This window comes from Amphiura filiformis, chromosome 19 (assembly GCF_039555335.1).
Source record: "Amphiura filiformis chromosome 19, Afil_fr2py, whole genome shotgun sequence".
Taxonomy (NCBI): Eukaryota; Metazoa; Echinodermata; class Ophiuroidea; order Amphilepidida; family Amphiuridae; genus Amphiura; species Amphiura filiformis.
Window position 1 is genome coordinate 26,032,590 of NC_092646.1, and position 13,606 is coordinate 26,046,195.

A 13,606-nucleotide genomic window follows, 5' to 3' on the forward strand; every position below is an offset into this window, starting at 1 on the left:
ATGATTTTGGCAAAAAGCTCATTTTGGCTGAAAAGGAATTTAGGCAATTATCGTAGCAGGGTGACGAAATATTACAATTGGACTTTTACTGCCAGTTAGGTCTAACTAAAGGATAAGGATTATGTGTTTTATTTGTCAAAAAATTTTTTTTATATTATATATCCCAGCTGTATTTTTCTGGAATCAGACCTAGGAGTATCTAGTTTGCTTTAAAATGGACAACTTGCACATTAATAACTTATTTTGACATTAGCTAAACAGTTACCTATCCAGAGCCAGTGTTGAGCAGCAGTGTACGTAGCTTGCAACCAGTGTCCGAAATAAGGAAAATATGGGTGTTGTCCCGAGGACAACTTTAAGCATAAATTCTGCTTGTCCTCAAAACATTTTGGTTGTCCCCAAAATGTGCCATATTTAAGAGGTAAAATATAGTGGTTGTCCAGAGGATAAGTACATATCTCGATATGGTTGTCCCCAGTGATTTTTGGACAAGAGGACAAGAGGATAAGTGTTTATTTCGAACACTGCTTGCAACACCATCACAGCATCTTCATTCAGCGTAATGTTTACACCCCTCTGGTCACATGACCACCTGATTGGGGGGGGTAAAATGACAGCAGAACCGTCAATTAGTCCATCCCAGGGACAGAACCCTGGACTCCAACAAATAACCATAACCCTTCAATTCAATGGGACGGGACATTGAGAAAAATCAACAATATGAATCAAGATAATGCAATTTATGCTGTTAAAAAATTGAAATCATGCGAAAGAAATTTAAAAATCTAATCAATAAGAAGTCTTATGTTTGTGTCCTGTTGTCACCATAGACCCTGTTCACATTAGGAAATTTGCCTCTTTCTACGAACCTCGAACGAAGATTAAAAGTCATTTTTTCCTAATGTGTACGCACTTTTCTTCCTTCGACGAAGATTAAAATTGCTTTGTTCAACGAAGCTAAAAAGGTTGTTTCGACGAAGGAATACTTCGTTAGACGAAGCTAATTTTGTAATGTGTACGCTAAAGCTTCGTTCAACGAAGAAGAAAGTGATCATGTGACAAGTGACTTTCGCGGTTTTAATAATAGCCGGCGTTAATAGCTTCGTTCGAGCTTCGTTAATTTTCATGAAATGTGTACAGTGCAATGTCTTCATTCGGTCTTTGTTCAGCGTAATGTGTAGACATGCTTAATTAGTTAATCAAGATTAACTTATCTTCGTCGAATGAAGAAATTTTCTAATGTGAACAGGGTCATAGATACAAACGCAAAAAATGCAAAAATCAAACACTAATTTTTTTGGATTTCCTATTACTTTAGAGCAATGTGTCACATCCGAAAGTCAAATATCACTCCATCAGACACATTACATAACTAAACTTGCTTGCTGAGAAGAATAGCAGAAGTGGGTTTCTGATTTGCTGATTGCATCACGTCATGAAAAACTATGAAAATGTAATCTGGATGCAGCTCCTGGGAGCAGCTCAGATGAACAAAGTGCCATTTGCATCTAGAAAATTTTGCATCAAATATGTCAGGATTGGTAGAGGCTTTATCATCCAGATAATGTACTTTTAGGAAAAAGAATGTTATACAGTATTGATGCTGAGACCCCGATACCAAAAGTAACTTCAAGTCATATGCTTTCATTGTTTCATCTACATGTAAACTATGTAATATCCCAGGGGGTCACTGGTCATTGGGTCATTGACAAGGGGATATCATGCATGAGCATCAAGTCTCAAATAGCACCCTAAACAACTTGGGATTAGTGAGGTCTGAAAATGCACCCCCAAAACAAGTATGACAAGTGTAATTTCCTACCCTAAACAAGGATTGGCATTACCCCCCCCCCCCCCCCAGGGACAGAACCCTGGACTCCAACAAATAACCATAACCCTTCAATTCAATGGGACGGGACATTGAGAAAAATCAACAATATGAATCAAGATAATGCAATTTATGCTGTTAAAAAATTGAAATCATGCGAAAGAAATTTAAAAATCTAATCAATAAGAAGTCTTATGTTTGTGTCCTGTTGTCACCATAGACCCTGTTCACATTAGGAAATTTGCCTCTTTCTACGAACCTCGAACGAAGATTAAAAGTCATTTTTTCCTAATGTGTACGCACTTTTCTTCCTTCGACGAAGATTAAAATTGCTTTGTTCAACGAAGCTAAAAAGGTTGTTTCGACGAAGGAATACTTCGTTAGACGAAGCTAATTTTGTAATGTGTACGCTCGCTTCGTTCAACGAAGGAAAGTGATCATGTGACAAGTGACCTTCGCCGGTTTTAATAATAGCCGGGCGTTAATAGCTTCGTTCGAGCTTCGTTAATTTTCATGAAATGTGTACAGTGCAATGTCTTCATTCGGTCTTTGTTCAGCGTAATGTGTAGACATGCTTAATTAGTTAATCAAGATTAACTTATCTTCGTCGAATGAAGAAATTTTCTAATGTGAAGAGGGTCATAGATACAAACTAGATCCAGCTGTGTGAAGATAAAAGAGAAGTGAATAAAGCTGTATAGTCACTCACATGGCCAATGACTGCTGGCATGAAACCTAACTTTTAAAGTAGGCGAAAGACTGGATTTCTAAGGTTGATGGTGTGTAGCAGGGAAAAGTCACATATGAGATGCAAAAATCTTCACCCCCACCCTGCACACACACCATCATACCAGTGTTGAAGTCGAGTCCTGAGTATTTGAGTCGAGAGTCTTCAGCATCCAAATCTGATTACGAGTTCTTGGCATCCAAGTCCCGAGTACAAGTCCTAAATGCAAAAATCGAACACTAAGTTTTTTGTATTTCCTATTACTTTAGAGCAATGTGTCACATCCAAAAGTCAAATATCACTCTATCAGACACATTACATAACTAAACTTGCTTGCTGAGAAGAATAGCAGAAGTGGGTTTCTGATTTGCTGATTGCATCACGTCATGAAAAACTATGAAAATGTTATCTGGGTGCAGCTCCTGGGAGCAGCTCAGATAAACAAAGTGCCATTTGCCTCTAGAAAATTTTGCATCAAATATGTCAGGATTGGTAGAGGCTTTATCATCCAGATGATGTACTGTTAGGAAAAAGAATGTTATACAATGTTGATGCTTATTTTAACTTTAAGTCATATACTTTCATTGTTTCATCTACATGTAAACTATGTAATATCCCAGGGGGTCACTGGTCATTGACAAGGATGACCATGAAGTCTCAAAAAGTACCCTAAACAACTTGGGATTTATGAGGTCTGAAAATGCACCCCTCAACAAGTATGACAAGTGCAATTTTATTCCCTAAACAAGGATTGACATTAAAGCAAGTAAATGAGTCATTTCCTTGACCCTAAAAACTATCACAGCAACTTTGTTACTTCTTTATCCCATGCTACATTGTCTCAAAGGACCCAAAACACTGTGATTTATTATACAAGGTATACTCTTATTCTTAAAATGTCCTTTTAGATACCCTATTCATGATACGTACATACATTGTACATGTCTGGTCAATAACTAGTGGCCCACCCTGCTGGGTGTAATATTGAAACATGAGAGAGTTTGTTTTTTTTAATTTAAAAATTACACCATTTAAATATTAGTCAGAGTTTGAGTCCTGCAAAACCGAGTCCAAACCAGCCCTTGAAAAAAGGACTCAAGACCGTCCTCCAAAAATGTGTCATGCGCAAACAGTCGCCCACCACCACTTCTTGTTTTTAACAGTAATATGTCGAAGGCGTATAGATCTGTGTTCACACTACCTGTATTGATTGAACGTTTGTTCAGCTTTGTTTTGAGCGATTCTATTGATTATGAGAAAAACAATAACTGTAATCGAAGTTTGCATACAAGGCCATTACAAAGGTGTTGAAACCAGTGATGCCAATGCTGCATCTTAGGTGGCAAATTGGGCTACTCAGCAATTACTCAGAAAACCATGCAGCTACAATCAGGCCGCAGCAGTAATTTTATGTATTTTCCTTTCAATTTAGCTGAATATAAAAGTTTTGAGTCTCTGAAACTGCAATGAAAGTGGGTTTTATCACTATCACCAGTGGCTTGTCCAGGGGGGGCTTTTGGTGCTGAACCCGTGCACTTTGTTAAAAATCATTCAAAATTGGCCGTATTTTAGCAATTTCAGCCAATAAGCCCCCCTGCATTACTCTGAAAGCCCCTCTGAGCCCCCTGCAGGAAAGGATCCTGGACACACCAGTGATCACTCAAGTGCTTTTGTTTTCAATTGGTTGATTTACATTTTATATTCGGTGATAAAACTTCCCAAATATCCAGTATTTTTAATTGTTTGGAGTCTTAAAAATTTGTCTACTCGTGTCTTTCACCGTGGCCTGGCAAGCCAGTTCACTGCACCTTGATATGGAAAAGTTTTGGCAACACTGGTTAACCCCATGAGAACTACCTGCCAATTGGCCAAAAAGAAGTTTTCATTATCAATTTGACCAATCGGCAACATTGTTAGAATAGGTTCACCATGCAAAAAAATAGGGTGAATTATTTGTAAAGCTCCATTCTGATTGGTGATTAAAGTGAAGATATCCCCTAATTGACCAATCAGAGGCAGTGTTAGATTGGCAGGTAGTGCTCAGGTGGTTAAACAGATGGTTTCAACACCTAGGGCAGAACAAATATTGTTATGAAAGCAGCTGAATTGAACAGGATAGATTTGTGAAACCAACTCTTAAGTGATGGGGGCATTCATATAACCAGAGGAGTTGAATGAAGATGCCGTGATGGTGTCACAAGCTACTCTGCTACTCGGCACAGACTCTGGAAAGGTAACTTTTTAGCTAATGTCAAAATGACAAAGAGTCCAACTACGTGCTGCTATTATTGTTGTTATTATTTGTGCCACGTAATAAATTGGGCACATGTTTATATATATGTCTATGTATGTGTGTGCTGTGGCAGAACTGTTTTGAGTTTGGGTGATCAGATGTATCTTTAAAGTAAACTAACACAAAGTCATTGATTATAGTGGGTAAATGAAAACAAAATGCTTCAAGTTTATCTACATACAGGTATATCACTTTATACTCGTTTATACTAGGGAAAAGTCGTACTTCAACAACGAATTTTTTGAAGTTCAGTCAAATTCAGGTCTAAACAGGTACAGTCCTTGTTCAAGTACGACTGAAGTCGAGTTCTAAAGTCGTTGTTCAACAATGCTCCTGAGGTTCATTAAGTTTTTAAGACTTTTCCTGGTTTAAACAGTCAGTTGAATTGATTTTGACTTTTTCATGCGTGTCGCTGACCTGGCGAGGTTCCGCTGTTCTTATGCATTTTCGTACATGCGCAGCATACTGCAGTGAGTGTACATCCATGCACAATCATGCAAGTGTCTGATCATATCTTTTTTGATTTTTCCGGAAATAGCTTTTGCTAATTTTGCTTTAAATTGATCGACCTGAAATTGAAATGGCTTCGCAAGGTTCCCAACAACTTCAACTAGATGAAACCACAGAAACTCTTGGTAAAATGTGGACTGAAAACAAGAAAATTGCGTTGATAAATGTTTTTTTAGGCTATTGGACGGGACGTGCCGAAACTCAAATGTGCATAAGTCAAATTTTGGCTCGGGCGCATAGTGGAAACACCCAGTAAAAACCAAAAACACAAATTAATTTATGCAAATCCTGTCTTAATCGAATTAGATGTCGAAGTTTGAATTTGACTTTTCTCTAGTCCTAGGATCACTTATCAATAATTTTGTATCAATTTATTAATATCAATGTTTATCTGCTTAATTAGGTGTTTATAATCCTGATGAAGATGGAGTAGTAGGTCATACTGTGCCAAGTGAAGATGACACACCTCAGCGAGGTAAGAAATAAATTAATATTTGTTGTGAATATACCGTACTGACATGAGTATAGTCCTACCTCCAAATTTTCAAAAAATTCTAAAAAAAAACCCCTTTTTTATTTTTTGGTCAAAATTATTTTATAACTCAAAAATTCTTGTCATTTGATTGATCTAATAGTATTGATGATTTTTGCTGTCTTTAGAAAAAGACTATATTGCAATAGTGAACTTTCTATTGCAATCACACATAGCTACCATGGCAATGATCACTGTCTTTACAAATTACATAGCAGTGAGTCACCATTAGCACACATGCATCGCTACTAGCCAGGGTCTTTAGTATGCCTACAGTTTTGGGGTCAAAGGTCATTAAGGGGTTACTTCGGTCAAAAACCAAAATTATCAAAAATTTTAAAAATTTTTATCTCAAAATAAAAACAAACCAGAGTAATATAACCATCATACATGAATTAGTGTTACCTGATGTATGGGTGGTATTTTTATTTTGGGGGTCAAAGGTCATTAAAGGGTCACTTCCTGTTTTTAGCTAAATAACTTCAAGAATTTTTATCTCAACAATTAAACAGTAGAATTTTTTAATTAAAATTAGAACAATGCCTTTTGTCGGTGTACATATGGTTTTATTTTCATTGAGGTCAAAGGTCATTAAGGGGGTCAAAAGGTCAATCATAAATTTAAAAAAAATCACAATCCATTTTTAAGTTCCGATAAAGCTAAAATTCACCAGGATGATTCCTTATGACATCCTAAGCACTATGTAATATTTTTATGGGGTCAAAGGTAATTAAGGGATCACTTCCGGTTCTCACAGATTCATTTGTCACTGCTGGCTGTGCATGCTCGCGGTCGCAGGCGAACGCAATCAGATCTCGTTCATATATTTTTTTTCCTGGTGATTTATATGATATTAAATGGAAGAAAAGGAATTATAATATGAGTTATATAAAACAAACAAATATTAAATGTTTTTATTCAATCATTCAATATATTCATTCATTCATTCAATTCATTCATTCAATGGAAAGAATATTTTCATTCGGTTAAATATGAACCGTTCCATTCAACGTTTGGTATGGATATATAGGGGTGTGCTCCTAAGGATTTGAAAGTGGACTCATCAAATACCAACTTTTCAAGAAATTTGGACCCATCGATGTACGAAAAGTAAATGTTTTAAAACAACTTTTCCCGAAATTGTTAAAGAATGGTCATTTGAATCATCTGAGTTTGTTGCTAAGGACTTTTGAGGATTTACAGAGCCAGCTAGATCATAGGAAGCTATAACCCCAAATTTACATAAATTTGTCGATTTTGCACCCCCTGAAAGTCACTTTGCCCCCCCCTAATTCCCACCTGAAAAAAATTCTGGTATATAACTCCTTTGTATTTTTTGTTTGTTCTGAGCAACCCCAAATAGCCATATCTCTGGAACCGTATGTCTAATTACGGGGTTTTCAGCAAAATGAAGCTCTAGAATGGCTTGTGTAATGATATTGAAATCTGAATTTTTTTATTTTGATTGACATCAAACTCATTTAGTTTAATAGTTGAATTACATCACATATATCAGTGTGGTTTTAGCAATTTATTATTAACTGTGTAATTTTCAAAATAATGACTTTTTTATTTTATGTTTATTTTTGGCAGGTCAAGGAGGACCAAAGGGTATGTATACACCAACAACAATTTGACATCAATGTTCATGTATTGTATACAGGGATTTCACAGGGCTTCTATTTTTATGCTTTTGCAGTTAAGGAATCAGATACAATGTAGCAACATTTGCCCAGTATTTTTTGTGGGACCCAAAAGCACACCAGACACCGAATTGCATTCTGAATACGAGGAATGTCCTTCTGATATCAAATAATTTGGATTTTTAAAAAATTGATAGTTTTAATATTTTTGATATTTAACAGTCATCAACTTTATAAAATCTAATGATATGTACTTTTATTAAGGAATCAGATAGCGTTTGCACTGTATTTTTTGTGGGACCCGAAAGCAGGATGCATTTAAAAAAACAGTATAAATCCATTAAATGGGTGCATGCTAATAACCTAATGCTATAGAGCATATGCACAAGGCAGTTTGTCAGCACTCCTGTGGCAGGACTACAGAAAAGCTCTCAGATGTAATAACCAAACTCGAGATGACATAAACTCCAGGCATAAACTATAGCCCTAAACTACACTTGGCTACCATATTATATAAGCACCTTCATATCTAACTATTGTAACTCAACTCAGATCACCTTTTATGTGTTCAATATCCAGCATTGAACTGAGCCTTGGATGTCCAGTGAAATTCTTACTGACATAAGAGCTCGGGACAAGTTTTTGCACATGTTTAAAAATAAGAAAGACCCTGAGCTGTATTCCAGTTACTGTATAATTAGAAATAAAGTGCAAAGACATATTTAGAAGGCAAAAGCTACTCATTTTGCTAACAAGATGAGGAAAACAAAAACAACACCAAAGCTCTTTAGAAAGAACTCAAATCCTAGGGGTACAGCACAAAGAATAAAGATCAGTCTCAAATTGTGTTGAATATTAAGGTGGTAATGGAGGCATTTTCTACAAATTAGGAAATGGTTTGAGCATGTTTTAAACAGATTAATTGAGTAGAGTAAAGTACACTGATCAATATGCCTTTTGTTTGAAGCAAATCGGACACGGTTTTCATAATACATCAATATATATTTTCTTTGTATCTTATTGTTTTTATCAATAATCAATATAGTTAATGAGCTAAAATGACTGCAAAGGCTCATTAATATGTAATTTTTGCCAATATTTTGCTAAAAATCCATGCATTAATGTTCAGATATTGAAATCTGAAATTTTTTATATTGATTGACATCAAACTTATTTAGTTTAATCACATCACATATATCAGTGCTGTTATATCAAATTAATTTATTATTAACTTTGTGATTTTCAAATTAATGACTTTTTTTTTCTTTTTCTTTTTATGTTTCTGTGTTTATTTTTGGCAGGTCATAGTGATGTCAAAAAGGGTATGTATACACCAACAACAATTGGACATCAATGTCCATGTAGTGTATTGTATACAGGGATTTCACAGGGCTTCTATTTTTATGCTTTTCGCAGTTAAGGAATCAGATAGCAACGTTTGCACAGTATTTTTGGTGGGACTTGAAAGCACATCAGACACCAAATTGCATTCTGAATACAAGCAATGTCCTTCTGATTTCAAATAATTTAGATTTTTTGAAATTCGCAATATAATAGAAATTGTATTGCTTATAATTGAATATATGAATACAAAAGCCACCCAAGTCCATACTTTGACCAAATTGAGTTAAGCATGGGAAAGTGTTGCTATACATAGGCCTGTCATATGTATGAAAGAACAACTCAAATTCATACTCTGTGTCTATTGAGCATGTGAAAAATAGCATGTATTAAAGAATCAACCCAAGTCCATGATTTGAGTCTTGTAACACATTGATTGAAATCCAGTATGTATAAAAGTCCACTTGTAACACATTCATTGCTGGAGAGTGAATTTTGAAAAAAGAATGGGTTTAATCAAGGAAAGTGTGTGATTTTTATTACATGGCAGAATGCATATCAACATTATACATAACTGTGTGCTTTAATTTGTATTATAATACTAGTGGTAATCTCATTCCAACATTATTGTCTTTGTATATGATTCAAAAAACCACCCAAGTCCAGAATTTAAAATGAACCCCACGAAGTCCCTGAAATGCTAATCGTCATACCTAATACAGTTTAACCCACCCATTTGCACGTAAAACTTACCATATTGACCAGGTAAATTTAACTGAAGGAATTAAAATAATACACCGGGTTATTTCTCAAAATCACTTCCCATGGACTTGGGTGGGTTTTGGATTCATGTATTCAATTAAAAATTGATAGTTTTGATATTTTTGATATTTAAAAGTCCTCAAAGTAAACTTCTAATGATACATGTATGTACTTTAAGTGTGTATATGGAGCAGTTTACTTTTAGAATGGTTAAATATGAAAAATATCAATTTTTAATAATTTGCCATAAAATTTGTATTATATTACAAATTTCAAGAAATCAAAATTATTCATTATTCAATTTGATGTGCTATCACATCCCACAAAAATACTGTGCAAACATATTGCTATCCAAGCAGTGCCGCCGACAGGGGGGGGGTAACCGGGGGCGTTACCCCAGGGCCCGGGCCTGTAAAAAGTGAAGAAAAGATACTTTACTAACGCAGGGGCCCGTAAAAGGTTCAGAAAAGATACCTTGCAATTAAGGCATATTTTCTTTGCTTTTCTATACGGGCTGACAAAGGTCTCTTTTCTTAGGCTTAAGGTACCTCTTCTTCACTTTTTACAGGCCCTCCGAGGTCTCTTTTTTTTCTTTTTATTGGTCCATTAATGTATTCTTTCTTTGCTTATTAAGCTTTTTTACATACTCACTAAGGTCTCTTTGCTTTCCTTCACGGGCCTATGGTATCTTTTCGTTGCTTTTACGGGCCCACTACGGTCTATTTTCTTTGCCTTTACGGGTCAAGTATAAGGTCTGTTTTCTTTGCTCTCTTATGGCCCATAAAAAGCAAACAAAAGTAACGGGCCCGTAAAAAACAAAGAAAAGAGACGTGCATTTTATAAAAAATACAAGATAGCCTGATACACTCTAATAAATATTTCACTTGGATTAACTCTTTGCTTTTGCCAAAATTATCATCCTCGATATAATGAAATCATCGAGAAGTCAGGGGAGTGCAGCTTAATCGTGGGAACACAAATTGCAAATTTTTCACATTATGCCTTTCACTTTATTATTTGATCATTTACCTTTTAATTGAGCTTTGCACAGAGTTTGTTTCAATAAGTCTAATCTGGGAGCAAAGGCGCTAATTCGACTTACAAATTTTTGTGCGTTTTGCGCGCATTTTGTCCAATTCACCGGTTCATATTTGGATCATTTTAGCTTCAAATTTGCTTTAAATTGGCAATTTTTTTGCACTTCGCGTTGAAGTTGTTAAGAGAAACTTAATCTGTGAGCAAAATGTCGTTCAAATTGCAAATTTGTGTGCGATTTTGCGCGCATTTGTCTCCTTCAATGTTCATATTTGGCAGCTAAACATGCTACTTTCGCTCCGCTGCAACATTATATGTTCAAAGATTTTACACCAACCTCTCTCCCCAATGTTACACAGAAATGTATGCCACTGTTACCCCCCCCCCACACACACACACTTATGAAGTCCTGCACCGTCATCACTGATCATAGGGGCCCGTGCGTTCACATTTCCCCCAGGCCCGTAATGGCTCTCGGCGGCACTGTATCCAATCCCTTAAGTTCACAACTGCAAATTAAAAGCCAGCAAAAATATTTTCAGGGCTGAATGTGTAGATATTTGAAAGCATGAGTAAAACAAACCAATAACTGTTCAGAAAGGTAAAAATCTATGTAAAAAATATAACATGGCTAAAATATTGTACTTGTAATTTTTCATGTCTTGCCAATTCTGAACTGTTGCGCTTGTTCTTAAAGTTGCGATTTTGAGTTATTATACATATAGACCTCTGCATGAATAAACATATTGTAGTCTGTTTTTATTTTCGCAGTAGTTGTGTAGATGTGAAAAGCATTCTTTTCCTCTCCTACATAAGTTCCTTTAATGTATCGTTGCCCTGTCCTCCATCAAATAATCATTTAATCATGCATGGTATGTGAAAATAAATCTTGATGCAAAAGTAATAATTTAATCCTTGTATAGCAAGGGTTGTCTAAAAAAAGGATCACCGGTTGCATCATGTACAACCTGTTTGTGTGATTTTATTTTTTAGATACGCCAAAGAAGAGGAGGAGAAAGGGAAGGAAGAAGAAAGCGTAAGTAGCCAACTCTATTGGGCTATTCAGTTGAAATCCATACACCCCCTATGGAAGACATGACCTTAATCTCCCACACAGGGGGTGTATATTTTAAATGGAGGCACATATTCAGGTAACCCCATTTGAAATACACACGTGTGTGGATCATTAAGGGGGTGTATGGATTTCAACTGGGATACCCATGATCACATACCGTATTGTTTGTTTTAAACATTCCTCCTCCAATAAGCGCCCCTACCCATTTTCAATGACAAATTGAAAAAAATGCAAAATTTTACATGCCATATCATGTAAATGAGCTTAAAATTTGCATCAGTCATGTGACCATCGCTAAATTGCATGGACAAAACCTATAATAACTCAACTTAAACATCCATCCAGTTTATTGCCTAATTAAATAATTAGAATTTTATCCGATTCTTGTTTGATGATTACTTACTGATTTAATTTTGTTGTATTTACTGCGAAAATATTATGTTCCAAGTGGTTCCGTGAGCCATTAATGCCAATCCAGGGGGCAATCAGCCTGAATTGTCAAAAAGTGACTGAAAAGAACAATAAATTTACCATTTTGCTGAAAGGTGGAGGGACACATCAATCCTGCCCCCTCGATTGACGCCCATGCTGTGGGCGCCGCAATCTTGAAGTGAGTGATTCTTCCAAACTTTGTAGCCAATTTTAAGCTTTTTTCACTGAAAATGCACTTCTAGATGCCCCATTTTGGAAAAATACAACCCCAGGGCATTTAATACAAACAATACAGTAGTCAGGTTATGCCCACAACTAGGGTGACTGATCGACATTGAATACCTAGCAAACTCAAAAATATTCTTGAATATATTTTTGTAAACATCTGTCAAAAAACAACATTCTTGGAGAAGCTCTTGACATAGAATAAGTGTTCAATACTGTACAATCATTAAATTTATATAGCGCCATTATCCATAACATAAAAATATATATGTGCAATGGCACTCAGACTATGAAATGAATCTTTGGTTTATTTTCTTTAAAATATGTACATTTTGAGAGTTCCTTATGTCTTATTCCAAATAGTTTCATATACAAGTGCAACATTGGAAAATGGTTCGTAGACCGCAGGAGTAAAATTTCCACTTGGGACTACACAAAGAAGTTATTTTTTGATGATTGCAGGTCATGTGGTGATGATTTACAATAAATAAGCCTGGAAAGATACCCTGGAGCTAGTCCATACAGGGATGTGCCACAAACATGGGTAGCATTTTCGGCCTTCTGTATATCAATTACCTCTTTTTCTAGTCCAGTTTTGGTATATAGATGGGTCCTTTAACAAAATGTTTCGATAAATAACCCAATTTTGCCACAGTGTAGCCAAAATGTTTGAAATTTTTTCCCAAAAATTGTGAGGAAAATTGTTATAAATAAAGGTAATTTGTGTTAAATTTGGCCAAAAATATTGAATTTTGGTATATCGATAGACCCAAATTTCTTGGAATAAAAAAGGTATATTGATGAGTCCACTGTCAAATTCCGAGCAGCACACCCAACCCAAACCAAACTTGAATACCACCCCGGTCAAACTATGCAACAATGTTCTAGCAGCTTGAACTGGAGCTATATTAAATTATCCAATGCTGATAGAATCAAGTGGATTTGGAGTAATAATTATATAAGTCTATTCCTTGGGAAATGCTGACATGGAACATCTGTATTGGTGTATGTCCATTCCTTGAGGAAACCTCTAACACAGAACATATGTAATGGTATGACATAGAACATATGTAATGGTATATGTCCATTCTTTGCAAAACTCTGACATGGAACATAATATAATGGTATATGTCTATTCCTTGGGGAAACCTCTGACACAGAACATATGTAATGGTATATGTCCATTCCTTGGGAAACTTTGGC

General features: G+C 35.7%; 1 long non-coding RNA gene across 1 annotated transcript; it reads left to right on the forward strand.

Moving 5' to 3' along the window:
* The first annotated feature begins 5,770 nt into the window (after nucleotides 1-5,770).
* LOC140140311 (uncharacterized) lies at nucleotides 5,771-11,705 on the forward strand. The gene is made up of 4 exons (XR_011857249.1): nucleotides 5,771-5,833; nucleotides 7,484-7,501; nucleotides 8,835-8,855; nucleotides 11,665-11,705. It is a non-coding gene; the product is annotated as an uncharacterized lncRNA (long non-coding RNA).
* Nucleotides 11,706-13,606: the final 1,901 nt, after the last annotated feature.